We start from the raw sequence: 27,342 nt of genomic DNA on the forward strand, positions 1-27,342 counted from the left end.
AGAAAAGATAAGTGGATAACCTGTTTTAATTCTTCTGTAGAGTGAAAGAGCATAGTATTTTCCAGTACTAATCCTGAAAACGTTCTATCTATATGACACACTACTATATGGGGGGAAACATTAAAATATTATTGCATACTAAAAGATAAAAAGAAGTTAAAATTCGAAAAGGAATTGTCTAGGTGAATGCTGCCATACTCATAAACCAGCATTGATATATATATATATCAATGTGTGTGTGTAATGTACATATATGTATGCACAAATTTGTACATATAGATAATGATGCATACAGTAGTATGTACTATTTTTCTTCTTTTTTTTTTTCAAGGTCTTGAGTTTATTCAGCAAAGCACTGAACAGAATTTTTCAGTTATAGTATGGCAATTTCAAATACCTTTGGTCCCAAATAATGCAGTTATGAGGACGTAAGCTGTTTTGTCTTTTTATATCAAAAAATTGCTGAAGCAAGCTGGATCACAGTCACCTTTTGGTGGCCACAGTCATAAGTGGATATGAAAAATTTTGATTGTAAAGATTATTGTAGGTAAATGAGAAGACCTTTCAGAATGGAAATGAGTAGACAACCTTATCTTAACTTTTATTACATGCAAACTAAAAAGGCAATCAACTCAGTGGCAGCATCTGATCTCTGCATGTCTCTTCAGAGTCAGTCAGCAACCAGTACTGTGAGCAGCTGTAGAAAGTGAATTTAATTTTGCTTGTGTTTGTGTGTATAAAGAAATTGTAAAGCTGCAATTTTTTTCAGTTCCTGAGCACAAGAAAAAGTTGGCATACAAGTTGTCTGTGGTTACCGGGGTAAAACAGTTTATGTGCGAGGTTTTCTTCTTCCAAGCTGTAGTGAGAGATGAAGAGATCCCATATGGGCCACTAGTACAAAGAAAACAGAGAGTAACAGGAAAAAGAAAAAAAAAAAAAAACCAAAAAGTGTGTAGGGTAACAGAGGGAAATAAGATTGAAAGAACAAAACATCAACATTGTTAGTCATGAGGAACAGACAGGAGGGAGGCATTGCCTGCTGACCATGTGTACCAATGCCAAAGAATCTAAAAAAATCCAGCATCTGTGGTATGGGATGGTCTTTCTCTAGATCTGAAAGATAGCAGCAGATTGTTTTTGTAGAAAGAAAAGGTGTCAGCAGAAACGAAGGAGCATACACACATGGAAACATTTGCTGTAAGAAGCCACTTGAAAAACAACCAAGGAGCTGAGTGAGAGAAACATCTGTGAAACATGCAGTAAGACCACCACTAGTGCTTTATGGAAGAGGTGGGAACAGAAGGGAATGCACAAGAAGTGTTGGACATAGCATCTTGTCAGATTGACAAGGAAATGTCTGTACTTTCAAGAAAGTCCAGCATCTTGTAAGTCTGAGGGGGAAAAAAATTGCCTTCCTTTTGAGGGACCAAGGGAGTACTCTTTATGCTTATGAAGAAGCAAGTATGTGTATGCTCACTGACCAAAGTCAATCAAGGAGTGTTACCTTTAAGAAGAAATTGCACTTTTCAGGGAATATGTTGGTAATTCTGCCTACCAGGATCAAGGTTCATTTCCACGGGCTTGCTTCTGTTTTTAATAACCCTAATATGCAAAGTCTTAATGAATATTAGTTTAAGGGATTGCAAATTGTCACCAGTGAAACACAATGGCTGTGTATTTTTCGGGTCAGTGAAAGCAGGTGTAATATGTAACATCTAGAAGGAAGAAGTCCCATACCTTTTAGCTGTCTGGCCTTAATTTTATTATTCAGACTTTTTCTGGTTGACAGAAGAAAGCAAAGGTTTCATATCAAGACCATAACTGAAGTCACTTCAACTATTCCTCATGAAGACATCAGTCTAGATGCAAAATGACCTGCTTTTAACCCAAATGAAAAAGAAAGCATTGATTGGAGAAATTTCACTTCTCAGGGTCTCAAATAAAAGCTTTTAATGACTTTTCAGTATTGCCAAGGAATGGTGCAGGAAACGATATTTTGCTAGCCAACTATTATATATAATTGTATGGAAAGCCCATGTGCTACCCAAAGGCCTCTTAAGGAGGTCGCATAAAAGATGAGTCATAATGTAGCTGATTTCTACCAGATTATCTCTCCATTTGCTCACTGCAGAAAAAACAAACTATGGAATGCAAAAGCACTTTGAAGTGACTGATGATCTTGCTGGTTATTAACCACACTTAAGGAGACCTTAGTAAAAAGCAAATGAAGGCAAATAAGAAATAAAGACTGGGTGGCTCATTCTGACCAGTGTAAAGACAAAGCAAACCTTTTATTATTTATATAGGGGTGCTCTCTTATCTCTCTAAGGAGAGATATTTCTCAAGGGGGAAATATTACTCAGTATCTCTCAATATTGAGAAAAAATATTATACACTTCAATTTTTTTACAAAATATATACCCACTTTACTGAATTTAGAATTTTTTGTAAAAGAACTAATTCTTTAAGTTAACAATAAAATTCCTGCTTTTTTTTTTTTCTTCTTCCAGAGATTAATATGTTTTTTCATGTATTTTTGGTGAATCCATCAAAAAATCCACTTTTTCTAATGAAACAGAAAGATTAGATAAATACCTCAATATAAGAAAAAAAAAAGTCCAGAGGAAAAGAAAGATTCTTCACATAGAAACAGTGTCTATCTGCAATAAGTTCCAGGTAATTTTTCTGTCCTCAGTGTCTTTCAGAACAAAAAACTTTCTTTCCTAGTACAACCTTCCAAATGTTGTTAATGAGTTTTTATATTATCAAACAGCTCTTCAAAAACTGACTGTCTAAAAAAGATCAAAAATCTAACAAAAAAAGGCATCTGCTAAGCAAATGTAAAAAAAATAGATTATAAGTTCCTACTATTACAAGAAATTGATTTTTTTAAATTTGTTGTTTGATGTTGGCTGCTGTAGTATTAGTTATATCTCCTTTCCTTGTTGTTTATTATCTAGACCAGATTTTTCCTGCATCCTTCAATACACCCACAGACTGGGAAATCAAAAACCTGCTACACCTGTCCTCAGTTAGCTGCAGGATGGGTCCCAAGGGTCATGTAGCATCAGGCTATTGGCTGTGACTCACCAAAATCCGTCCTGCTTTAGGAGAGAGGTATGGCATCTCGGACATCTAAACCTTAATCCAAATGCCTGGCAGTGCATACTAGTCTTGACAGGTACTGAGCCAGCTTGCCATCTGGCAGATTAAAAAGGACTGCCTCCTGGAGATTAGATGGTTTGGCACAGCAAGAACACAGAGGTCAAACTATGATATTTGCCAACCAAAAAAGATCCTCTTATTTTCCCACTCTATCACTGTTCCCTGGACAAGCATTTTTGGCCTTTTACCTTGGCTTGAAGGCAAGACTTGTTAGGATTTAGCCTAAGGGACATGCTTTACTGTTGAAGATCAAGCTATATTTTAACTGTTGTGAAGCCCTGATACGATAAGGTCATATTCTTTCTTGTTAGGACTGATCTCTCAAGGCTCCGGGTGACTTCTGGGACATCATCAAGAATGGAAATTATTCCACACCTTGCCGAGACCAATTCCTGATGTTTTTTATGTTCCAGATTCAGGAAATACAGACAATTTTCCCTGAGATTGCAGCAGAACAGAACATAGACATTTCAATACATATAGAATTTCAGAACATGAACATTTGGATTTCTTCCCAGCAATATACTTTGTCTTGACTCCTACTCATTGTTTGTATATTTAATCTTAATCATCATGTGTATTTTTAAACCAGAAGTAATTACACTCTAAAAATGTTGAAACCAGACTTATTGTAAGGTATTTCATTGTCAATGACACAGCAGATTCTGAAGAAACACAATCCTATTGTCATTTTTCTAACAAATTTTACAGTCATGCATCAGTGGTGGTTTATTGTTTAGTTTTTCTGGAGCTAGCATCAGTACTGCAATGATGCTTTTCTGCTCTGGACAATACCTCTGCCTTTTTACTACTCAGTGTCACACAATCTCTGCATATCACATGCCCCTGAGCACCTGACACTGCAAAAAAGGCCACTGCTTCCTGGCATGTCTTGTGTGTCTGCTTAGAGCCAAAGCTTCAGCAGCAGCACAGGAATGGTTTTTTCCTGATTTTCTGGCTCAAACAACAGTCATCTGGGTATGCCACAGTGTGATATAACTATATCCCCTCCTCAAGACAGTCTGTTGAGGAAAGCATCATTTGATGCACCTCCAAATTCACAGCGCTCATCCTGTCCTGGAGACTTCCTCCGTCTTCATGATGTCTTTTATGAAAACAGAGTATCTCAGAAACAACCAGATGTTTTGACGAGAAGTGTAATAAAAGGAACTTGAGCAATCTGCATACGTTTTTATTCCTTATCTGTCTTGCTACAACAGACTGTGCAATAGGGGGAAAGTTTTACCTACTATCACACTCACAATTTGTCCAGACCTCCAATAATCCATTTATAGCTCCAGTACATATCAGCTGCTCAGTTTCTCATCATTGTGGTAGAGTTTATTGGAATTAATAATATAGCTGCTCTTCCAGAAGCAGCATAGACAATCCTTTCTTTTCTCAGACATGGTGTGAACAGTCTTCTGATTATGAAGTTGAAAAGGATAAATGAATTTTTAAAATCAAATCAGTCCAAATTGGCTTTTGACCTGCCAAGTTTTTTTGTTTCATTTTTCAACTTTTTCTAAAGTTTTGATTGAGGATTTCTTGACTTCCACCTGATTCTCTTCTAACAGACTGAGCAGCAAGGAGCTTCTGTCACTACAAAGAAAACATTCCAAATTCCCTGCTCTACTGTCAAGCCCACAATAAAAAAGAGAAAGTCAGCAACCTAAGGATGCTGCCTGAAAAACTCCTAAACAAAGGTGTATTTCCCAGAGTTTAATAAGACTATTTGTATGCATAAAGTCTTTCATAGCTGGAATTATGTCGTGTCAGATCAGGATAATTTTTTGTTTGGGGTTTTTTTCTAGTATTTTTAAATATTCTTAGTAATGTCAATACCAATGCTGATAAGAATTAATTTGCTGCTGTAAAAATTGTACTTTATTGAAAAGCATTGTGATTTTATTGCCTTTGCTTAGTATCACTTGTTATTCTCATTAAGAATGGTTGAAATTTCTGAACTCAAATATTCAGTATTTTCACTTTGCTAAATTTTAGATCTCTTGATCCTTTAAAATTCTAGACCATTGTGTCTCTCTTATTTGCTAATAGTTTCTAACCTAGAAAAAGACCCCCTCCCATTATTGCAAAAGTAAAAGTAAAATGTACTACTGGCAAAAAAAAAAGTCTACCCAAAACGTTGTTTTGACAAAGATTTAAGAAAATATGTTAATAATATGTTAATAATAAGGAAAGTACTGGAAAGACTAACATCCTGTGCACCATTACACTACTGAGAAAAATGTAATTAGTACAGAAAAAAGTACAGCAGAAGTATCTGTAATAGGGGTAAAACCAGAAAATAAATGCATAGAATTAATGTCTAAAGGATATCTGGATGGAAATCTTTTCTTTTTTTGTGGTGTGATATGGAACACCACTGTACTCCAGAAAAAGTAGCCAACGTAGTAGAGGACACAAGGACCTCAGTTATTAAAAAGGGTCAGACAACTACTATTTGTCTATATTCTTTAAGATAAAGAAGATTAAAAGCCAAATAATAGGGGCCTCAGAAGGCTGAGATGAATCACTCACTGAAATCAATGGGAAAATGCACACACATCTGAAGGCAGGGTTTGGCCTGAGCAAGGGAACCTCACTGAGAGAAATCGTTCTGCAAAGGCATCAGAATGGATCAAGGCTCCTGCGATCCTTGAATTCATGTCAGCCACAGAAAGGGAGAGCATTAAGAAAAACCAAGCATGGCTCAAGTACAAGAGGAATTGAGGGAGAATGTCTTTGCACAAACCATCATTGTGGAAATGAATTATGGAAAGTAGGAAAAATACCATTAATGTAAGATCTTAAAAAGGAGCACGGCAGCTTTCAGAGGAAAAAGCTCACTTTGTAGTGTACAGCTGCTAATGCAAAGGATGGGTCAGGACTGGCAAGACATCCCATCCTCCTTCTGCCAAAAAAAAAAGAATACATCAATCTTCTTGTATCATCAGCATTTAATCAGGCATTAAACATAACAATTCAAAGCAGTTCCAGTGTGTCCTCCAGATCAGGAAGGATATATTCTGTGAGAACTCAACATTTCACTAAACTAACGGTGCGTCGTGAATGAGTCAAGGTCCCCAAATTAGATTTAAAGGCGAAGAGACATGCTTAAATTGATGTGGAGTCCGTTAGGCGAATTGCTGCGGCTGTAGGACCGATGCAGCGACCGAGACTCTAAGCTGACATCAAAGCGAAAAAAAATCAGCTGAAATGACAGCAGCAGCTGCAGCATCCGCCTCTAAATTAGGCTGTGTTTCAAAGTCTGAACTCAACTGCTAAGCAGTATAAAGACCCAGGAGGAAGGCTGCCCAAGAAAAAGAGTTAGATTTCTAACCTAACACATCAAAGTAACACATGCTTAGAAGAGCAATAAATGCATATGGCACACATTCACATGCTGCCTAATTGCAGTGGGTTCATGAAGCCAAGACAAACCTTCAGCTGGTTCCTACTTTTAGAGAGGATTTGAGTCCTTTTCAAATACAGAAAGCTGACATAAATTGGTAGCAGATTAGAGTCTGGCATTGTGATAATACATCCCATAATTTAAAAAGATGGCCATTTTTCATATCGTAAGACACCTTCAAAATACTGAGCTCCCTGTTATATAATTTATACATCTACCAGATTACAGCATATCCACAACATAATAAATTCAGTAAATCTTTCTCTCAAAATTCAGAAATAGAACAGAAAGCCACCAATTTCACTCTTAATTTACTTACATACCAATTTAATCATACTTGTGGGAAGAGTGGGAAATATATGATTAAATTAAATACATTGCTGAACGTTTTAGCAGCCAAAATCATTGATTCAGGGAAAATACGCATGTTTCGGTACGCACTTTTATTTTAGTTTATTCTATACATCTAGGGAAACTATTTGTAATGTTATTGATGATGTACAGATTTCTAAGAAAGTAATTGGAAATAAACCTAAATGTGTGTATACTTTATTTATGTGCACCAAGCATGCTTAGTACAAAAAAATTGCATATTTTCATAGTTGTAGGGATATGATTTGATTTCTTTTTTCATTTCGCGCAAGCTCACAAACAAAACTAAGTTAATTACTTGAGATGTTTACTAAAATTCCTATGAAATTGCAGTGCAGCAGTGAATTTGTGAACTAATTCAAACATACCTTCCTCACTTGTCTTTGAGAAACTGTGAATAAGTATGTAATAGAAACACAAATAAATGAAAAAAAGAGAAAAAACATGAAATATAATTCTCTACAAACCTCTGAATCTTGTTATATAGCTTTAAATTTATACACTTTTGTAAAGGGTTAAAGTTGCAAGCAACAACAATCATCTAAAGTGCACTGTCTTAACTTGTGCATTAAGAAAAACAATTCCACCAGAAATTATGCAATAACCCTGATAGACTGGCATTATTTCTCATGAAGTAATATTGCTTTTTATGCTTATAGACTTCTACCAGTTTAAATGAATCTGTTTGAGGACATCAACATCAAACACAGTAGTATAGTAGTTATCATCAAATCAGAGATGCTAAAAAAAGAAAAAAAAACCAAAAGTGCAGTACTCTAGGGAAAGCAGAAGCACAAATGTCTATACATATGTTGTACTTACAGGATGTGCTATCTCACTCAAGAATCAACTGATAAAATATATCTGTTGAAATTATTCATCTTGAAATAAAAATTACTCAGAAGCTAACACTCAGACACTCCTAGAAGGATGCAAATTAATATGGTGCAAACTAAGGCCAGATTCTTATTTTGTCCAGATTTTGTCATTTGTGTAGTCGATGTAATATCGTATGAAGTCATTATGAAAAATGAGGTAAAACAGCACTGCATGCTGCTTCCGGGCCTCAAGCAGCAAAACATGGAGGAGTGGTGCAGTGGGTACCACGGGTTAGGTGCAAAAGGACGCTGAAAGCATGAAGGTCATCACAGCCCTTCTTAAATTAACTCATCCTGACTAGTTGGGTGCACTGACCTGTGTTTCAGGTCACCACTGCAACCAACTTGGAAACAGTGTGATTTGCTAGTGCTTAGTCAGATTACTTTTTATTGTTTTGTTTCACTTTGTCTTTCATAATACTTATTAAATGCTAGTGTTTAGTAAGCATTTTGGAGGAGGGATGTCTTTGTTAAAAACTCAACCACAGTGGCTCTCAGAAAGTGCTGAGAACTTGCAATGCAGACTTGCTGAACACTCTCAGAATTACACAAGATCAAATAGTTATGTGGTTGCCTCAATAGACAACTTGCCTGGTATGGAAATTAGGAGAGAGTTTTTTTCCTGTGGAAATTGAAAGACCATAAAAGGCCAAACTCAGCACAACCTTTTTTATAACTAAACATGAAAATACTGTTTTCATTGTTAAGATTAAATGTTTCTGAAGTTATACAGTAATACAAGCCTTTAATTTGTTTCAAGCTTTTCCGACCCAGAATATTCGTATTTTGAATGAGAGGATTTTTGTTGCAGTTCTGAAGAATTCTAACAACCACAATGTTTCTGAGAGGACCTGCTCATTTTCCCCCAGCCTGAAGTGTACCCAAACAGTGTATTTTCTGAGGATGGCCTTAGCTTTATGCTCTTTATCTCCTTCATTACTAGACTATTTCTCATATAAATTCTGTAAAAGGGGGAACTGAGACCATTTTTTCCAAGATTTCTGCTCAAAGTTTACCTTACACTCTGGTCCAGGAAGAACCTGGAAATCTCACAGAAATTAGGAAAAGATTCTCTGCAGCCTCAGCAGTTTCCAACTATGTCATTAACTTTCCTATCCCAACCCCAAATGAGCTTAAATATAGACTTTTCTACATCTAATGAGCCATAATTAGCTCATCAACTTCTGACAAGCCTAAATAGACTTGTTAGGGAATGACAAGTCTGGTTCATCTCAGAGTGGAATGGGTGTCAACCCTCCAAGGAAAGAAACAAATCTCTTACAAGTTATTTGAAGGGTTTCCAGTCTCCTCCAGGAGCCCCAAATGAAGGAACCTAGTTTAGGTCACTGCTCTCCTACCCTTCCCTTCTAAAGTTTGCAAACATTTGCAAAAAATTATCTAGATAAGGAGACTGTAGACATAATTTATTGGTGTGATGCATTATCCTTTCTCCTTCTGCTCCCCTAGATAAAGAAGGGACTGTGAAGCTGAAGGGAATAATCTTTGGCTTGTTTCTGTCAGCTCTGTCTCTGCAGTTGCCAAAGCCAAAATTAGCTCCTCAGCTCCTGATGACCCATGCCGCTGTTACTATTTAAAATGTCAATAACTCTTAAAATAACAAGAATGTAATCATCTAATCTTTATTTCTCTGCACTAAAGCTCAACTAGGTGTGTCCAGGGAGCCAAAACATACTTCATTTATTCCAGGTTATTTATTTATTTTTTTAGCTAGGGAATGCAAAAGTGTCACAGAGTTAACAGAGCATTGGGACTGCTGAAAAATGTCTTTCCTCTGTAGGAGAGCCATAATGCCTCACAGGATCCTGCCATTTTTGGCAAGTGTTGGTTTATATGGGTGTTTTGTTACTTGCATAATTCCAAACTGAAATGAGGAAACTGGGCCAATATTTGCAAGTTTTGAGAAATGGGAAGACACACCATTTAAAAAAAGCACATGTATGCATCTGATGTTAAACTTATTTGGACACATAAACCTTAATAGTGATCTGTCTGTTTCAGAGTCTATGCAGTTTGCATGCTTGTCTGTCTAAATGCTAATGTAAGAAAGATATTACCAAATAAAAATATTGCTTGGATGGCTAGAACTCTTCCTGAAATAGCGTAATAATGTGTTCAATTCCCTCCTGTGCTGGAGGGCGGTCAAACTCTTCACATATTAGATAGGTCTCCTCAGCCACAAGGATGCCATAGCTAAGGTCGTTCTCCCTGCCCCAGGAAAAAAAGAAAAGAAGATAAAATGAGGAAAGAACTGAAGATTCATTTCAGAAATTCCACATTGCAGGTTCCACAAGAATGAGCTCTTGTTTTACAAAATATGATGGCCACATCATCAGTAGGTCATTACAACATCTGGGATTTTTGGAAGCCAGTTGAAGTTCTGAGAGTGGGATACCTCTGGAAATCTGTATTAAATTTACAGCTTAACCACTATTGGTCTATTGACTTCAGCGGAATAATGCAATTTACAGCAGCTGAGTCAATGCTGAGTGCCACAGAAAGCCTGTAGAGAAATTAAAATTCCTGCTCTGATAATAAAATGGATCTGAAATCATGAAACTGCAATAAAATTAATATGATTCTCATTTGCTTTTTTAGCAGTTATTACATCTCAATTTCTGAAAAATATCTATTTTTTGTTTCCAAGCTATGTTTGTAAAGTAGGATTCTGCCCTAGGAGAATCTTACCACCAAGTTATAAATCTCAGAACCCAGAGGATATCAACAGAAATATTTATTCATTCCTAACTAGTTTGGGTTTAACACTAACACTGTAATTGTGTTTTCTTCACTTTTCCCCTGCTGTTTGAGAGAGAATGCATTTAGCTTTCTGTTATACAATGAGAACTAAGTGAACGCTAATCTACTTTAACCTCAGTGGATTTGAAGGAAAAGATAGACTTTGATTTTATTAATTGTTTTCTAAAACAGGAAAAAAACTCAGAACAGTGCCTTCACACACTGATGAGGAATTTCAAATAAAAATCCTGTTTTCATTACTCTAGCACAAAATAGCAACTGATTCAGCCAGACTTTAATTGATACAACTACTGCATGTCAAAATATTTTATCAAGTCTTCATTTATAAACTCAAAGTTAATGAAAGAATATGTCTTCTACTCCCACAAATATACTTAAAATTGTCTATATACAACATCTTCTCTGCTACCATCCTCCCACACTATGCTATTTAAATTACCACAAGGTTGTAAGTGCTCCCTTGAGGCACCAAATAAGGTTAAAATGCTCAACTACTGCTTCTTTTTGTTGATTTTTTTAAGTGAATGTCATCAAGCAATGGCTCAGGCATGACTGGGAGTGGATAACTACTGGGAGGTGACCCCGCTCACATGGACACAAACACCCAAGCAAATGGTGGAAATTATTTGGGGTGTCTTCAACTAAATTTGAATAGCTATATTTGATATGTTATCTTCTCCCTGATCCTGAGTTGTCCTGGATATTGAGTCCTCAAATTTTTGGAAAGGAAGTAGCACCAGATAGGCCTGCAGAAAGGCTGGGGTTGTATGTGAAATTTGTAGATATTTAGGTTTCCTGCTCAACCTGTTCAGACTTGCATACAAAGACAGCACTTTGACCAAATATTCAACATACATAGACCAAGATGCTGTTAGTCAGGAAGATGGTGTGATTGTCACTGAGCCATCTGACATACCCTGGCAATCAGAGAAGTTTGCTAAACTGACATCTTTCATCCTCTCCCACCACACAGGAGATCCAGGAGAACACATTTCCCTTCCTCACTACAAAATCTCATTTATTTTGGGGCTGTCAGGACAAGAGGACTGCTGTGTTATTCCTGTGCATCCTCTAATACAAAACATTGTTCATTTAATGGGTTCAGACAGACAGAACTTGAAAGTGACATGGCTCTAGTGAAATGTTTTATTATGCTCCTTGCAAGTGGAATACAAAATTACTGCTTTAAACTCTTACCTCCTTATTTTTAAAGTCAGAAAATGTGACAATGAAAGTTGGAAGCATTAGATAAAGCAGCATGACAGCTATAGAGAAAAAGTTACACTATAGGCAACTTGCTTACTCAGCAGAATACAAATAATTCTTTAGAAAATTTGTGAAAAGTAATACACTAAGAGCAGATAAATGCTTTGAATAATCAGGATCAGTAACCTTACATAGGCACCCGTCTTCTGGGAATATTGGAGAAGACAGAAAATCTTGACCTTTGCCCTGGCAGAAAATTAACCATCCTTTTTCTTGAGCAAAGTACAAGCAAAGAAAACCTTGTCCAAATACAGGAAAGAGAGTGCATAAACTCCCTCTGCAAAAGCCAATGACAACATGAGGAGCAGAAAAGTACAGCCTTAGTAGTAGCCTCAGAAGTTTAAGCTCACACACAGAATTCTTTAGATAGCCTAAAAGAAAGTGAAATGCTCTGGCTGAGATCTCTTCCTCACTAAGGTCAATGACAAAACATCTGCTGAGTTTGTCCTCCAGATCTTGATGTTCTGCAAACAGAGGTTGTAATAGGAGAAAAAAACACCGAGATCAAACTTGTTTACATTACCTATGTATTTGTATCATAAGGGGGTTTTCTGTCTATTAAAGATGTTTCAGGAACTAAATAATGAGCTACAGCATTCATTTCACAGTGGCATAATAGTATCAACTTACAACAAGGTGTCTAGGAATGAAGATATACAGGAGCACAAAAAGAGTCAATGTGATTGTTTTACAGTATCTCCTATTTGTAAGATTACCCTTTTGCATTTTCAACGATTAGCGGTGCTGTCTAAAGACTTATGTATTAAGATACATGGGCTGAGTATTTTCACACCTTCTTGCGAGCTGTTTATGCAGCACAAACTCCATGAGAAAAATACTACCTACCTACATTGAGGGAACTGAACCTTATAGCTTCCTGAGCATAACTGTGATGCCTGGGCCATGCATAAATGAAACACTATCTTTTTATTTAGATCCTTACAGTCCATGTGTGGACAGTATTTGTGTGTCTATGCTGTCCTGTCCTTGACGAACTGAGAAACATCATTTCTGGAGCTACAATGATGCAGAGTACTTAATTCAGAACAAGTGCTTGATTGAAAAATCTGTGGAAATGAGTATTTCTTTCTCTCTCCCACAGTAACACAGAAGCCCCAAGTTAATTAGCTTGTGTTAATTACCTAGAGAGAAAAAATAATAAAGCAATGGAAATATGGTGAACAAAGGTACTCAGATATTTTGTTAAACCTTTTGCGCACTAATATGTGATCCTTTGGAGTAGAATATCCCAGCCAGTCGGACCACCATATTGCCTGGCCTTCCATGCTGGGTTATGCTCTAACAAAGCCAGAACCCTTTACTATTCCATTGGCCATGTGGTCACTCAGTAGCCTGCCCATTCCTCTCAATGTCACTGCTTCACTGTAATTTCCTGATTTTAAACAAACAAATCAATAAAATCACTTTAAATTCTGTTTTTAAAGGTTTCTTTCTGACCTGGCGTATAAACTGAGACTTGAGTACAAAGAACTTAAAAGCTTTCAAACCTAATATTTTCAAGTACAAAGTTTCCAAACACAAGATATGGAAACTGTATCTTCTGTGGTGGGCTTTGGGTTAAATCACATATAATACCTTCAACCCAGAAAGAGGGCAATATAGAGACATCCAGGAAGCAGTGGAAAACCTCTTTGAAACGTGAGAAATACTGTTTTTCTTACTCTTAATAGGTTACATCCTGTCCCTTCCATACGTCCTAAGTACCCTTTCATCCTACAGGTCTATGACTTTGTCTCCTAAGCATCCACTAAAGTCAAACAATCCTTGTGCTTTCTGTGATATGCAGCCCATGCATAAAGAACAGGCAATAGCCTGGCTGTGTCTGAGCCATGAAGCGTTAGCCAGAAAAATATTCTCAGAATATGTTTTAAGATCTGTATCAAGTAAAAATATAGTACACTGGTCTGTATGTTATTTTCCATGTGAATGACACAATACAAAGCATATGTCTACTTTATAATGAAAAAGTCATTTTAATAAAAGTTTACATTGTGAAGTTCAGCAGAATGCCGTTAGAGGGCATGAAAGAGTAGCTGTGTAAAGAAGGGAACACAGCCTCAAGCAAATAAACCAAGCAAAATAACTGTAATCAAAATAAAGTCAGAAAAACATTTTAGTGAATCACCTCTGTTGAGCAATCAGCTCTGGATGTCATCTCTGCAAAGCCACCCTTCTTCCTTCTTGAGTCTCCTGTCACTGCAGGGAATGGGTCTTGCCCACCAGCAAAAGCAAGATCAAACCCATTTTGGTCCAGCAGCAATATTTAACTCCTTCTGGAATTTTTAAATCGTGCATAAAACAAGACACAAACCCAAAGGTTTAGTAATCTAACTGCTGTGCCAGTGATACAGGCAAATCAGAGGGATTACAAATGCTCAGTACAGTTGGAGCAGCTGATGTCTAAAAGGCTCAGTAAAATAATAAGAGATTCACACCAGGAAACAGCCACAACAACACATGAAATGTATTTTAAAGGTATTTAATAGATTTCTATTAACCCCTTGGACTGTTGGAAAAGGCCTGTGGAAATAGAAACATGTGTCAGAGCAGAACCACCAGCTGCAGAGAATGTTAGTTAAACAAAATTCCAGCTTTCTGAGAGACCTGGAGGAAAAGAAATGGTCCATCACAAGAAAACCATCATTTTCTCCTATGCACCCCAAAGCAGAGCTAGAGTGATACATGGGAAATTATTTTCTGCACTCTACTGCTCCTAATAACCCCTTAGCTTTCAGAAAAAATTATGGAGGAAGTAATTAAAAAAAGCAACTATTGAAAATATAATTTCTATTCTTTCACTTGGGAAGGCACTACAGTCATCAGAATCATCATCTCGAACCCCTAGAGATATGGTGACTCCTTTGTTATTATTAGGGTACTATTTGCCCATTTTTTTTTTTATGCCCTACTTTTCCTCCCTCAAAGTTCTGTTCGAGACATTTTTTACAAAGGCAGCCAGTCTCTATTTTTTTCTGTTTTTACTCCCTATCAGGAAAAGTTACAGCTACTCATTTAGTCTTGTACTTACAGAGAAGCTATCCAAGATTTCATCAGGTAAATAGTTGTTGCAGTTTGTTGGTTATGTCCTTGGTTCAGAGGGACCAAGGCCAATGCCATCATACATCCTTTGTGGAGTTTCTGCCCAGTGTTTATTGGCAGACTTTTACTAGGGTGCATTAAAGTCCTATTGATTGAAATAATTGTGAAGTTGTCATTACTATGACAAAGAGAGAGAATACAGCCTGAAGACACAGAGGCTGTTCCTATGAGACCCCAGTAGTCCAAACAAAACAACTTGTGAAACATAAGGTTTATGTGAGGTTTTTTAAATATTTTTGTCATTGTATGTCATAATAATTTTGTTCTTTTCTAAATAATTCATCCCACTCAATCTCATCTTCAGTTATGTCCTTTGACAATGAGTTCGACATGTAAACTACATGCATTAAGGCAAAAATACACCTCCTAATGCAGAGCAACGTTAAGGCTTCCTAAAATACCAAGTCTTTCCAAACTGAACTGGCTTATCCATGAAGTATGAGCACGGTGTTTTGTCTTCCCTCTCCATAAACTTAGTATTTTATTTTGCAATGTCTATCTCTTTGCAATAAAAGGTGTATGTGTATCCCCAGATAGCAGACTGATTGCCACAGAAATATTTTATTTTTTAAAAATAGTGAGGTACGAACATCAGGATAACTATTCCCATGCAATGGAAACAGACTCTGGATGTATGATATGGGGATTAAAAACATGAAGTATATTCTCAGTTTACAGGATTTTATTTCCTTATCATGTGACTTCTTTGCCTTCAGTTTTATATGTGATTGGGAGGCTTAATAAAAAATGAAGACATTTAAACCCTCCTCACATTATTTACTTCATGCAATCAGCATTCACAAGCATCAAAACTTCTCTTTCAGTGCTGTATCAAAAAGCATGAAGCTTTAAGGTTTGGCCAAAGAATCAACACAAGCCTAAAGCAGAGACATCAACTCATGAGACTGCTGACAGAATGGATTAAACAGACTTTTCAAGGTATCGCGGGGGGGAGGGGAGCAAAAAGCCCTCAGTTCTACACATGCTTTTAAACTAAGAAGTCCAGCTTTTGTAAACTATTGACTTTGTTGATGGTCAAGAAATATCTATTGATGAGATTACATCATCTGCTAAAGAAAATAATTGCCCAAAGGCTTAACCCTGGTTTTGCATACAATATACAGGCTAATCATGCTTTGACAGGAGGAAAAAAAAAAAAAGACAAAACAAAAAAACAAAGAAAGCAATAGATTTTCATGATCAAGGAAATGTCACAGTCTTTGCTTGCAAATAAGAACACTCTTTCTATGGGACTTGACTGCTTTCACAAACAGAATTGGATCCAGGAGGAATAATTTCATTGTGGTGTTCCACAGAATTTTAATACAGGCTCAAATTTTCTTCTTCTTTGCTTATTTATTATCAACTGGTTTAGTGCTGGGGATAGCTATCATGGTATTTTTTCATTTGTTAGCAATGCCATTACACCTGCATTGTCCATACTGGGAGACATTATGCTTTCCCTTACGTCACACTGCTGTTTCCTGTCTGCTGGCTCCAGTTCTTGCTTATCTACAGGCTGTCTGGTTTCTCCATGCAAAACAAGGCTGGCAAGGAACAAAATGTTCTATAAAGATCATTTGTATATCTTTAGGAATGAAAATTCTCTACTGTCTGCTCCATAGCAAGGTTGCAGCATAGATGGGAGTCAGAGGGGAACGCTGCTGTTTGCTGCTTTACAAGATGTCTTGTCAGCATTAGCTGTCCTGTCAGGAGATACATTGGAAGTAGATGTAGTTTTCACCTATCTACTGTTGTCCATTTCATATTTTATTGTTCTCCTGGAGCCAACAGAAGAGCATAGGCAATGGACTCATACATACAAAACATACAGGAAAAATAGTTTCAGAGTGAAAGAAGAGAAAGGTCCTTAAAAGCTTCTTGAGCTCCTTCACAAAGCTGTGACAGGCAGACAGACCTTAGAAGGCCTTCTCCATTAAAGATGTACTTACAGTAACTCCTCTGAAGAGCATACTAGAAGTATTAGGGAAAAAAAGCTGTACATGGATAAATGGAACAAGACCACAATGTGATGTTTATAAATACAGATAATGATGAACAAATAATGAACTACGATAAAAAAAAAAAAAGAAAAAAAAAAAAAAGAGAGAGAAAATAGTAACAAAATGGTGATGCCCAAAGCAAGTAATGGAATTTCAGCAAATGCTGCTTTATTGCTAAATGATCAAATTTGGCTCAGGGGGATGTATTAACGATTAAAATGGCTGTGACCCACAACTCTGTCAGGCTTGAAGCTAACTCACAAACTGTGGGCCTAAACACCAGATAAAAACAATTTTTATGGCCTTGCTAACCTTTGAACACTGGACAACAAAATGCCATGCTTCCTTGGACATTGTGTCATACTTAAGATTATTCTTTGAAAATTCCTTTCAAATTAAAAAAAATTTCTTCCTTTTGATGCAACTAGAAAAGCATTTATATTGAACTAGAATAAATCTGTCGTTGATTTCTCAGAGGACAATGACTTGGCCAAATCCTAGATTATATAAAGCCCTGAACTTATTAAATGTCTATTTTAAGCACTGAATGAGAACTACATTATCTACAAGAATTTTTTGGCATTTCCATCTCAAAGAACTATTAAAAATCATTTGTCTTGCTACAGTGTTGGACAGATACCTCTTTTCAGTAAGATCCAATAGCACATGACACTGAATTTGAGGGTTTTCACGTGTGGTTTTTGTCTTTTGAGTAGCAATATGTCATTAAAAAAGCATAAATTGAAGTTTGGTAGTGCCATGTAGCACCTCCAATCTTTCACCTTCATTAGGCTGATTCTCCTGAAAGTGCTCTCTCTGAAATTCAAGAGTAGAATATTTGTAGGGAAACCTCTTTAGAAAACATAACTAATTTCCTTAGTTATGCCGTTTGTTTCTTTAGTTATGCCATTTGTTTCTTCATGAAAAAATAAAAAAGTCAGACTTCTTCACTGCGACTAGAACTTGGTCCTGGAGAACCTGAATGAAACTGATTTATTCAAGCAATATGCAATTTGAAAAAGTAAATATACAACTTCAGCTCTCAGTATCAATCAGTTAAGTTCCATTCCTTCCATGGAGTTTTGTTATTTTATGCCAGTTTATACCTTTAGTCCAAATTTGCTTAATGACAGATTATAAAATACAATTATAATTGTGCAACGTCTTGTGAAATGTTTTGTTTAGCAACATTGGCATTGCTTTGAGAGTGGTAGAATAATTTGGGTTTAATTCTATGACCTTCCTGGTGGACTTAGACTTTTTTTTTTCTTTCTTTTTTTTAAAGCCCTTTACCTTATGGGTAGAAGAAGGGAATATCGTTGGCAAAGGAAACACCTTTCCTTCAGACATCTTTAGATTAATGGTCTGTATAGTAAGTATAATTACAGAACTTATATTTTCTTTAAAACTTCAAACAGTTGCATGTATTAATGCATAGATAGAGAGCTGATCCAGCACTATCAACATTTTCTAGCTACTCTTTCATTTTTCTATGAATGTGGTGATTTCAAAGCCATCCTGGAATGTCTGTAGGGCTTTAATTTGACTCACAATATCAACTTCCTGCATCTACTAATAATCCTTCTTCTCAGGTTAGATTTATGAGTGGTTTGTTCTTCATCTTTTAAGGATCCTCTGAGGACACAAAGGGGTTTTTCAGCTTTTTCCTAGTCAGATATATGAAATATGCTGATTTAAAATAATGATACGCTAAAACACAGCTCTAACCAGAAACACCCAAGATTGTCATGGCTGCCTTGAGGAATTATCATAAAGGCTCCCTACTTCCCTGTTCCCCTTGCATATTGCTGCTTCTGTATTCAGTAACTATTTCCACTCTTTGATTAGATGCAAGCTATGTCTTGCTCTGTGGATTTGCAATAAGACTTCAAATACCTTAGCATTTAGGAGCCAGAAGTGTTCTTCAGGCAGAATAGCACATAAATGTCAATTTAGCATGTTCTAGACTTGGGACGTGATTCCACCTGTTCATTTACACTGTTTTAATCCTGCCAACTTTAGCAAAGCTCACTTTGATTTAAATTGTTGAATAAGAGCCAGGATAAATCAGGCCAAAATTTTTATTTTTTATATATATATTTTTATATTTTATTATCTATATAGTGGTACTAAGCACTAGTTCCTCACATCCAGTTACATGGACTGTTGTTGTTGGATTTCCTGTTAACAAAGATGATGCAAGACAGAGGGACTGACTGACTTTAGTCAGTTGACAGCCAGCGAACAGCCACCAGTAAGGATGGAAAATATTTGAGCCCAGGTGTTAAAGCTGCATTTGTGTCTGCTTTTCATTGTGTAATGAATTTGTATCACTCTCTGAAAAGCATCTTATGTGTAGAAAACTTGTTGCATTTTATTTTCATCTTTTTATTGACTCATTTTTAAGTATCTGGTTTTTTCAGGGTTCAGGTGCATGGTGACACAACTTTGCCACAATTATAGCGGAGTCTGCTAGGTGATAGGGAGGCAATGAAGACGAACGAGGCCCCACTGGATGGGGTAAGCATATTAGCAGATCTAGAATTCAATTTATGGACAGAAAATTTATGTGCTTTGGGTTATCTCCAGCCATGGTAAACATAAGGGCAAATTTATTGAAGGCTCTGGTGTTACACCAGCTTTGTCAATGAAGAGGTTACCTGAAGAGTTCCAGCTGCTTAAATGCAGAAGCTTACTTAATAAGGCAAGATACCATGATGTCTGCCTGCCTCTTCACTGAATATCTGGTTATATTAAGGGTCTTACTCCTCATCTTCATAGCCGTCCATCAGAATAGGCCAAGCTACCATAGATGACATCCCAGGAGATCTCCAGTCCACTGAGCTTTCTAGACTCAAAGATAAAAAATGGAGTTAGGACTATGGAAGACAATTCTCTCCTCACCACTCACCCACAGTGATGTATCTCTGTCCTCAAAGACATGAACTCTTCTAGGAATCCCAGCTTTTTCAGATCAAAGTATAAAATCCCCCTCCTTAATATGGTCTTCCCTCAGAATAAAATATAAAAATCCTTATGTCAAGGAGGTGATGAGAGAGCTGTGGGGCTTTTCAATATGTTTACTTTTAGAGTCTGGAATGTGTTCACACAGCACAATGTTGGAGTGTGGCAAAACTGCTTCAGCAGGTAGGGAGGTCATTAATGGCATGCTTCTGTGCTGGGAAGAGACTAAACAGGAGTGAGGCACGGACAGATGAGGGACTGTGTCTCACTATAGTTTAAGTGTAACATGAGACTTTGGTGGTCTTCGTCTTGCAGTGTGCTCAGGGTGGTCTACATAAATTAGAAGACTAGCTTTGGCTAGTGAAGTTTTTCATGCTTTTTTTCTCTCAGATAAAAGGTAAATTTTCAGATTCAGAAGCTGTGATCTGATATTTCCTGTGCCATATATTTTATTTCTTACACCCTATGCAAAGGAAACCATGGTTGAATGTGAAATACAAAGGCTAAGTAATAGGTTTATTATGCTGCTTATTAGTCCCCACTAGTGTAGTACTGTATGATTTTGAATATAATCACACACTCACTGTATAATTTGTCTATATATACTCATCCACTCCAAAATAGGTTAGTCTTCATGGTGCATGCGCAAAACAAGGATTAGCTGCAAGAACCTTTAAAGTTTCAATATTTCTGCTGCTAGCATTAGTAAAAGTTTAGTAAAATCTATGTAAATAGTTGAAACTATGTATTACTAGAAACAGTGTTCTAACCAATGGCCACAGTGCATTGACAAAACAGCAGAGACAGCTACCAAGATAACTAAGACTGTATTGCTATTACTTCACCGACCCTTAGTTACATGTCTTTTCTGTAAAGTACTTTTATAAGAATTTACCTCTCATAGTCAGCAGTCATGAAAAGTAGCACAACTGAGAAAAATTGAGGTGCATTTACACTACAGACTGTTGTAATGCAAAGGTATCTCTACAGTCTCTACACACATATAAAATTAAATAGTCTTAACACTTATTTAAACCAGCTTTAAAAGAACTCAGTCTAGAATCAGTATCTTGCCCTGGCAAGACAGCTACCATTTTAACTCCTTTCTAACATATTAGCAGTGAATTAGGCATAATCATGAAGTTAGATTTTGGTTCCTTCTGTTTTGCTCATCTGGGATTTTTGTTCTTTATATTTGATTTTGAAGAATATATTTTATTATGAAGAACTAGTTTTAGTGAAGGCTTTGAACCTGCAAAACTGAATCTGCTTAGCCTTATCTCCCTGATTAATCCCCCTGAACTTCCGTGGCATTTCTCAAGAGCACACACTTAAGCATGTACCTGAATGTTTCCAGGTTTCAGGCCTCCACTGTCCACACGTTTTCACCATCCATTTGTGATTACATATATTATTTGTTATATCTTCTCTAAGATTTAAAGTGAATGTGCATTCCAGACATATAATTAAACTATACACTGGACTAACCCCAAATTTCGAGTAAATCGGCATAAAAGAAGAGCAGTGTAATTGAGATAAGGCTGCTGGTTTCAAGTGCACTATCTTGGATTTTTCCTGATGTAGAAAATAAAATCTTGTCTATAGTAGCTATTGTTTCCATAAAAAAAAAAAAAAAACCCACCAACCTTTCCCACAGCTATTTTTAATTCGCATTGGTAGGGTGGTAAATAAGTCCTTAGCCCATAAAATGAATATGGCACATGAAATACTTTCTCTTTGTATGCTTCCAATGTATGTAGCCTAATACAAGTATAGAAATGGATTAGGCATTCCTCTTTAGTTAAGAGATATATCAGTGCATAAAGTCACAGTTTGGGTTCATTTAGCCTTTTCATTTGTAGTGCTCCATATTACATGAGTGCAGATCTATTTGAATCTCTTTAATATTCATGATCCTCTCACCAGTCTGAGTGAAAGAGATAAAGCTTTTCATAGCAATCTCAGCAACTTGATTAACAATGCACTAATCATCACTACCATTGACCTGATTCAGAAATGTTTTCAATTCATCCATCACTCTATAACCAAAGATGATTGCATTACCTTACCATTTTTTATTTAAATAAAACCACATGAGCTGTAAATATCTTGCCATTTTACTAAATGCACCTTGGTACCAAATTAATTTATTTTTAAAACTAAATACCAAAATGACCTATAATAACCAATTAGGGCAGGAGCATAGGGAAAGCGTATCACAAGTGGTCTGCAATAAAATCAATTCACTTTGACTTCACATCAATAAATGTTAAATTGTGCCAAGGAATTAATTTTGCAATAAATTGTTATTGTTGTTATAAAATCTAACTAACGCATATTACCAGGAGTAATTATCCATATATCAGAATGCATTGAATGTAGAGTGTGCACTATAATTACTCCCAAAATTGCTTATGATTCAAATGGTAATTTTAGGGATAATGTTTCTTTAACTGTAACTTTATAAATTTCATCTGATATTTATTTTTAGGGGGGTTTTTTCTTTATTTTGTACTGCAAAGAAAATAAAAAATGGACTGTGAAAAATGCAAGAGATAATTATGCTAATATAGTTTAATCAGTATTTCTTACTTTTATATATAATTGCCAAATGTTGCAATAGCATTAGTGAAGTAAGATAGACCTCATTTTGAGTGGAATTTCCGTCATGAGTGCTGACTGGAATCTCCAAGCCTATTCATAACAATAGCTAGAGTGTAGCATTGCAAGATATATTAGCATGCAGGTCTCTGTGAATATAAAAAGCCTGTATTGGTCATTAAATGCTACTAGTAGATATTATTTTTTCTATTGTCGTAACACTTGTGTTCAGCCTGTAGTCCACTCTCACAAGGATTTGGTTCTGAATTTTTAAACTGTAATATCAGTGACCAAACAGATAAAAGAAAAAAAACTCTTATTTGATTTGTATAACTAGATAGATAAAGAGTTGCCTGTCCTCCTAATGCTTTGCAGGCCATGAATATTATTCCTATGGTGCACTGGCAATTATTCAAGACTAGGACAAACTCAAGCAGTGTACCCCACAGACAATCATTCTGGTGGATGGGTAATTCTAACTTTGAATGCAGAAGAGCTTAGCAGGGGTTCAAGCTTTTATACTAAATTACCTTTTCTAGACCTGGGATCATTGAAGGGTTCATTCCACAATGCAGGTATTACCCTGCTTTTAGTAATTCTTAAATACTATGATTAAATTGGGTGGATCATTACATGTTTGTCATTATGATGGCTGTTTCCAGCTCACCTGAAGCATTCTAATTGGATGTGTTGCTTTTTTCTTTTTTTCTTTTTTTAGGTGCCTTAACAGCATCATATGTCTGAAGTTCTGAACATTCTGCATCAAAGAGAACACCTGGAAAGATATCAGCATTTTGTTTGACTGGGTCATCAGACATGGAACCATTAATGTCTAGGTACAATTCCTAACAGTATCCAATTGCTTCTTGATGGATCATGTCTGAGTTAGTGAAACTTGTTTAGATTCGTCATCACTATTTGAATTAACTTTAAAATCTTTGGCAATTTATCTAGATAAGGCAGGGAGTTTGAATTATTTTATTTACGGAACTGGTCACTGTGGTTTAGACATAGTGATGATTATAAAAGGAAGAGATTAGGGAAGACAGCTCAGCTGGTACTACTGCGTGATGAAGCTCTTCTATGCAACTGCCATTGGTGTCTTTTTCTGCATATAACTACAAAAAGGAAAAGAATAGGGATACAGAAAAGTTCTTTACGGATTCAAAAAGAAATTAAGATGATGATTAACTTTGACGATGAACTTTGTTTTTTCTTCTTATGAAATAACACTATTCTTTTGAATATATGCTTTATGTTAGCTTTCATAACCACATATAGTAGCACAAATTAGACAACAAAGGCTTTTGCAAAGTATTTTACAAAAATAAATTGTTTAAAAAACAATTGTAAAGTGGCATGAATAAAAAATATTAGATTCTGTGGGAGCTACTGAATTTGCAGTTTCATCAGAAAGTGTTTGTGAAGACTACCAAATCACTTGTGTTTCAAATGTCTGTAATACACATCCTGAAGATCTGACAGAATTTTCTAACATTTTCTTTATTCCCATCGGTTAACTGCTGATGTCTAAAAACCCAGTGTGCTAGAGGGAACCCAATCATTAGCAAGAATTGATCATGATCATGAAAATACACTTTCTTTTTGGAATTGAGCAACACATTTTGTAATGATTAAATGCAGATCTCTTAATTATTACCCACACCTTTTAGTTGTAAGGAAATATTTCAGTAATGAGCAAGACATTTTAAACTTCCTGGAATTTCATTCTGAAAAACTTCATAATAACTGGGTTCATGGGACTTCTCATATATCACTTTGGATATCCAGTCTAAGCCTCCAAGTTAGTCAACCCAAGTTAGGTAACTGATGTAAGCCAGACTCACCCCTTGGGAGCACACAGAGAGGCTATCTGAAATTACATACCTATGGCAGCTAAAATTTGGTGATGCAATTTTTATTGTACTGTCTTTCTTTTTACATTTTTTTAATATTATTCCTTACAGAAAGTTTGAACTCTTACAAGGGTTTTGTAAACCAGGTGCTGTTAAGTCCTTTTGAAGATCCTGATACTATAAATTGTTAAGAATATTAAAGTCATATTTTGAGAATGAAACACAAAGAAAAAAGAAAGTTAAGATATCCATGAGACATATATAGTACTTAAAATAAAGCTTCTTCATGTGAATTAGCTAAATGCACCTTTGACTTCTAGTAGGTGCTTCTGATTCGATTGTTTTGTAGGTGTGAAAAATAGTTTCTTTTCATATTACTTATAAGAGCCTATGAAGTGAATAGTTTTTCTCCAATGTATAATTTTAACAGATTACCTAAATTTAATTTTGATAAAGAAAAATGTGTATCATCTTATTTAATACGAAAATACATGGCCTAGAGAAATGTTATTTTAAACCTCTTTGCCTTTTAAATTTAAGTCTGTATATCTATTTGTCTAGACTCTATCAAGAGGACTATTGTAGCTAGAGGCATTGGTTTGAAGAAGACTAAAGGGCTACATCATGTCAAAGCCTCAAGTAGGAATTATTGCCTTTCTTGCCTCAGTTCACAGCTGTATTATGTCACCAAATCACATCACAGTGTAATCAAAGATGAATAAAATATTTTTTTTCTTTACCTTAAACGCTTTCCTGTCAATTACAATCAAAGGACATGATTTCAGGTCTGTCAGTTTGCTGGGTTCTCTCCTACTGATGACTCCAAAACTGTAATCTGCTAAATATAAAATGAATCATAGAAGTCTTAGAATGATTCTGCTATTAAGAAGAAGAATGTTTTTCTCCCACAGGGGACAGGAAAGTAATTGGTCTTTAAAGAATGAAATCAAAGATGTTAAAAATGACCTTTTCTGGTTTTGCTCTCCACCTTTGGCTTTTTGGGTTTCTTCTGTGCTAAACCCTCAGCTGTTCAGTATTCTCCTCTTAAGAAAATAAGCATAAGTATTCTAATCAAACCTGTCCAGTTTTGTGTGCCATTAGAGTAAACATTTAACTGACATCTTGTTTGCTACATCACACCTTTTTTTGCCTCTGTATTATTGCCGATTTGGTGCTTTGTAATGGGCAGGCTGTATGCCTGCTGCAAATCCAACTTCTAGGCAGTTTACTGGCTTGATTACATCATTAACCATAATCAAAAACATTTCCCCAGAATGATTTTAGCTTGGTAGTAAGAATTGCTTCCTTTGATCTCAGTAGCATCATTTTACGATAGGTTGCTCCTCATTTACACTACAAATGCCAGCAAAAATGAAAGTGGTATCCTCACTAGTAATACCAGATAAAATAAAATAACTGGTTCAGCAGTCATGCCAGCTGCTTTCATCGATGAACAATCACTTTTTTCTCATAAGAAAAAGTATGTATATACACATACGTATGTATGTGTGTGTATTATTCTGCATACTACAATTTCCTACGTATATCCTTGCATTGTACTTAACAACACATCCTTTCTCAGTTTTTAAAACGTGGTAAAAAGCACGTCACTGGGTTTCAGCCTTTCAAAATGTTTTCAGTTACAGCAAAAAAATTACACCTGCATTGATTGCATATAGGCCAGATGTTTATTTTAGTGCACTGTAGTCTTCCCAGAAGCCTCATAGACAGCAGATTTAGTTTCTATGATTACTAATTACATGTCCTTGTTATAAGGCTAATTCAATAGTTATAGCTCCTATCAGTTACCTGCGCTATGAAAACATTAAGTAACCACTCCAAAAGAGAAAAACTAGATGGTAGACTTACCTACTACAGTGAAATTATACATGTGCTATTCTAGAGCACTCACAGCAATATACCAGATGCATATCATAAAAAGCATGTTTGATCTGTACTGTCTCCAGGACTGAGCAAGAGCTGACCCATGTGGGTGTGACAGACAGAGGATGTTCAAAGACCATTATACTGGCAATGCCCTTGATCTCTCCTGTGCTCTTCCTGTCAGATTTTACAATTGGGGCTTTTGGTCTTTTACGGTAGATCTAAAGTTTACTGGGGGAAGCTGGGAAGTGCTTTGTGGCCTGCAGCATGTGTCAAAGGGATAGGAAGAGATATTTTGTGGACCTCTTCAAGATGTGCATCTATGCTTCACTTCTGGGGATTAGGTTTGATGTCCCAGCTGGTGCTGTTCAGTCCCATGTCCCTACCTTGCTCCCATTCAGCTGCTTTATGTACTGAAGGGTCATAGGACATGGAGGATTTACGTAACCTCTCACCTTCCCATGTTGGAGCTGGGCAGCCAGGAGTTGGGCACCTCTAGCTATTCTGCACGCCAAGTCTCACTTACTATCAGATTTTGCAGCTGAATAGATTCCCCAAAACCTAATTTCTTTATTACTTTATTCCCATTTCAAAGCAAAAGTGCTGCATTTTACAAATATCTAACAGACACTTGTCTTCCATATGCTTACTTGAGGCGCAGTAGAAAAGGGAAAGGAAATTAGTGCTGTCTTGCTGGTTTAGCTAAGGATATTTGTTTGATGTTCTTCAGTTGCTGATAGTTTTGTAGACTCTCATATAAGCCTGAAAAAACCAACATCAAAAATCTAGAAGCTCAGAATCTCCTGAAATTATCATCCCCTTATGGCATCCAAAGTGGCAGAGGACTAAGGTTTTCCAGTGATATACTTTCAATTTTTAGAGATGCCAATGAATAAAGGAAGGGTAACAACAGTGTGCCAGTGAATAATGGAAAGGTGGTGATTAGGTCCTTCCTTGGCAGGTGTCCAAGCAAGCCATGATGTATTATGCGGATATTCCCCGGCTTTTCAGAAAAAGAAAAACAAATACAGTCTCTAGTG

The 27,342-nt window shown here is 36.3% G+C and overlaps 1 long non-coding RNA gene across 1 annotated transcript in view; it reads right to left on the bottom strand.

Annotated features, from left to right (window-relative positions):
* LOC115611558 overlaps positions 1–25,230 on the bottom strand; it is a 33,390-nt gene extending 8,160 nt beyond the window's left edge. The window contains exons 1-2 of the long non-coding RNA XR_003992618.1: positions 25,159–25,230; positions 19,764–19,845 (exon numbers count right to left, since the gene is read on the bottom strand). This is a non-coding gene — a long non-coding RNA (uncharacterized LOC115611558). The remainder of the gene's footprint in view (positions 1–19,763; positions 19,846–25,158) is intronic.
* Between the last annotated feature and the right edge of the window lie 2,112 nt (positions 25,231–27,342).

Source organism: Strigops habroptila, chromosome 8 (genome assembly GCF_004027225.2).
Source record: "Strigops habroptila isolate Jane chromosome 8, bStrHab1.2.pri, whole genome shotgun sequence".
In the NCBI taxonomy this organism is placed as follows: Eukaryota; Metazoa; Chordata; class Aves; order Psittaciformes; family Psittacidae; genus Strigops; species Strigops habroptila.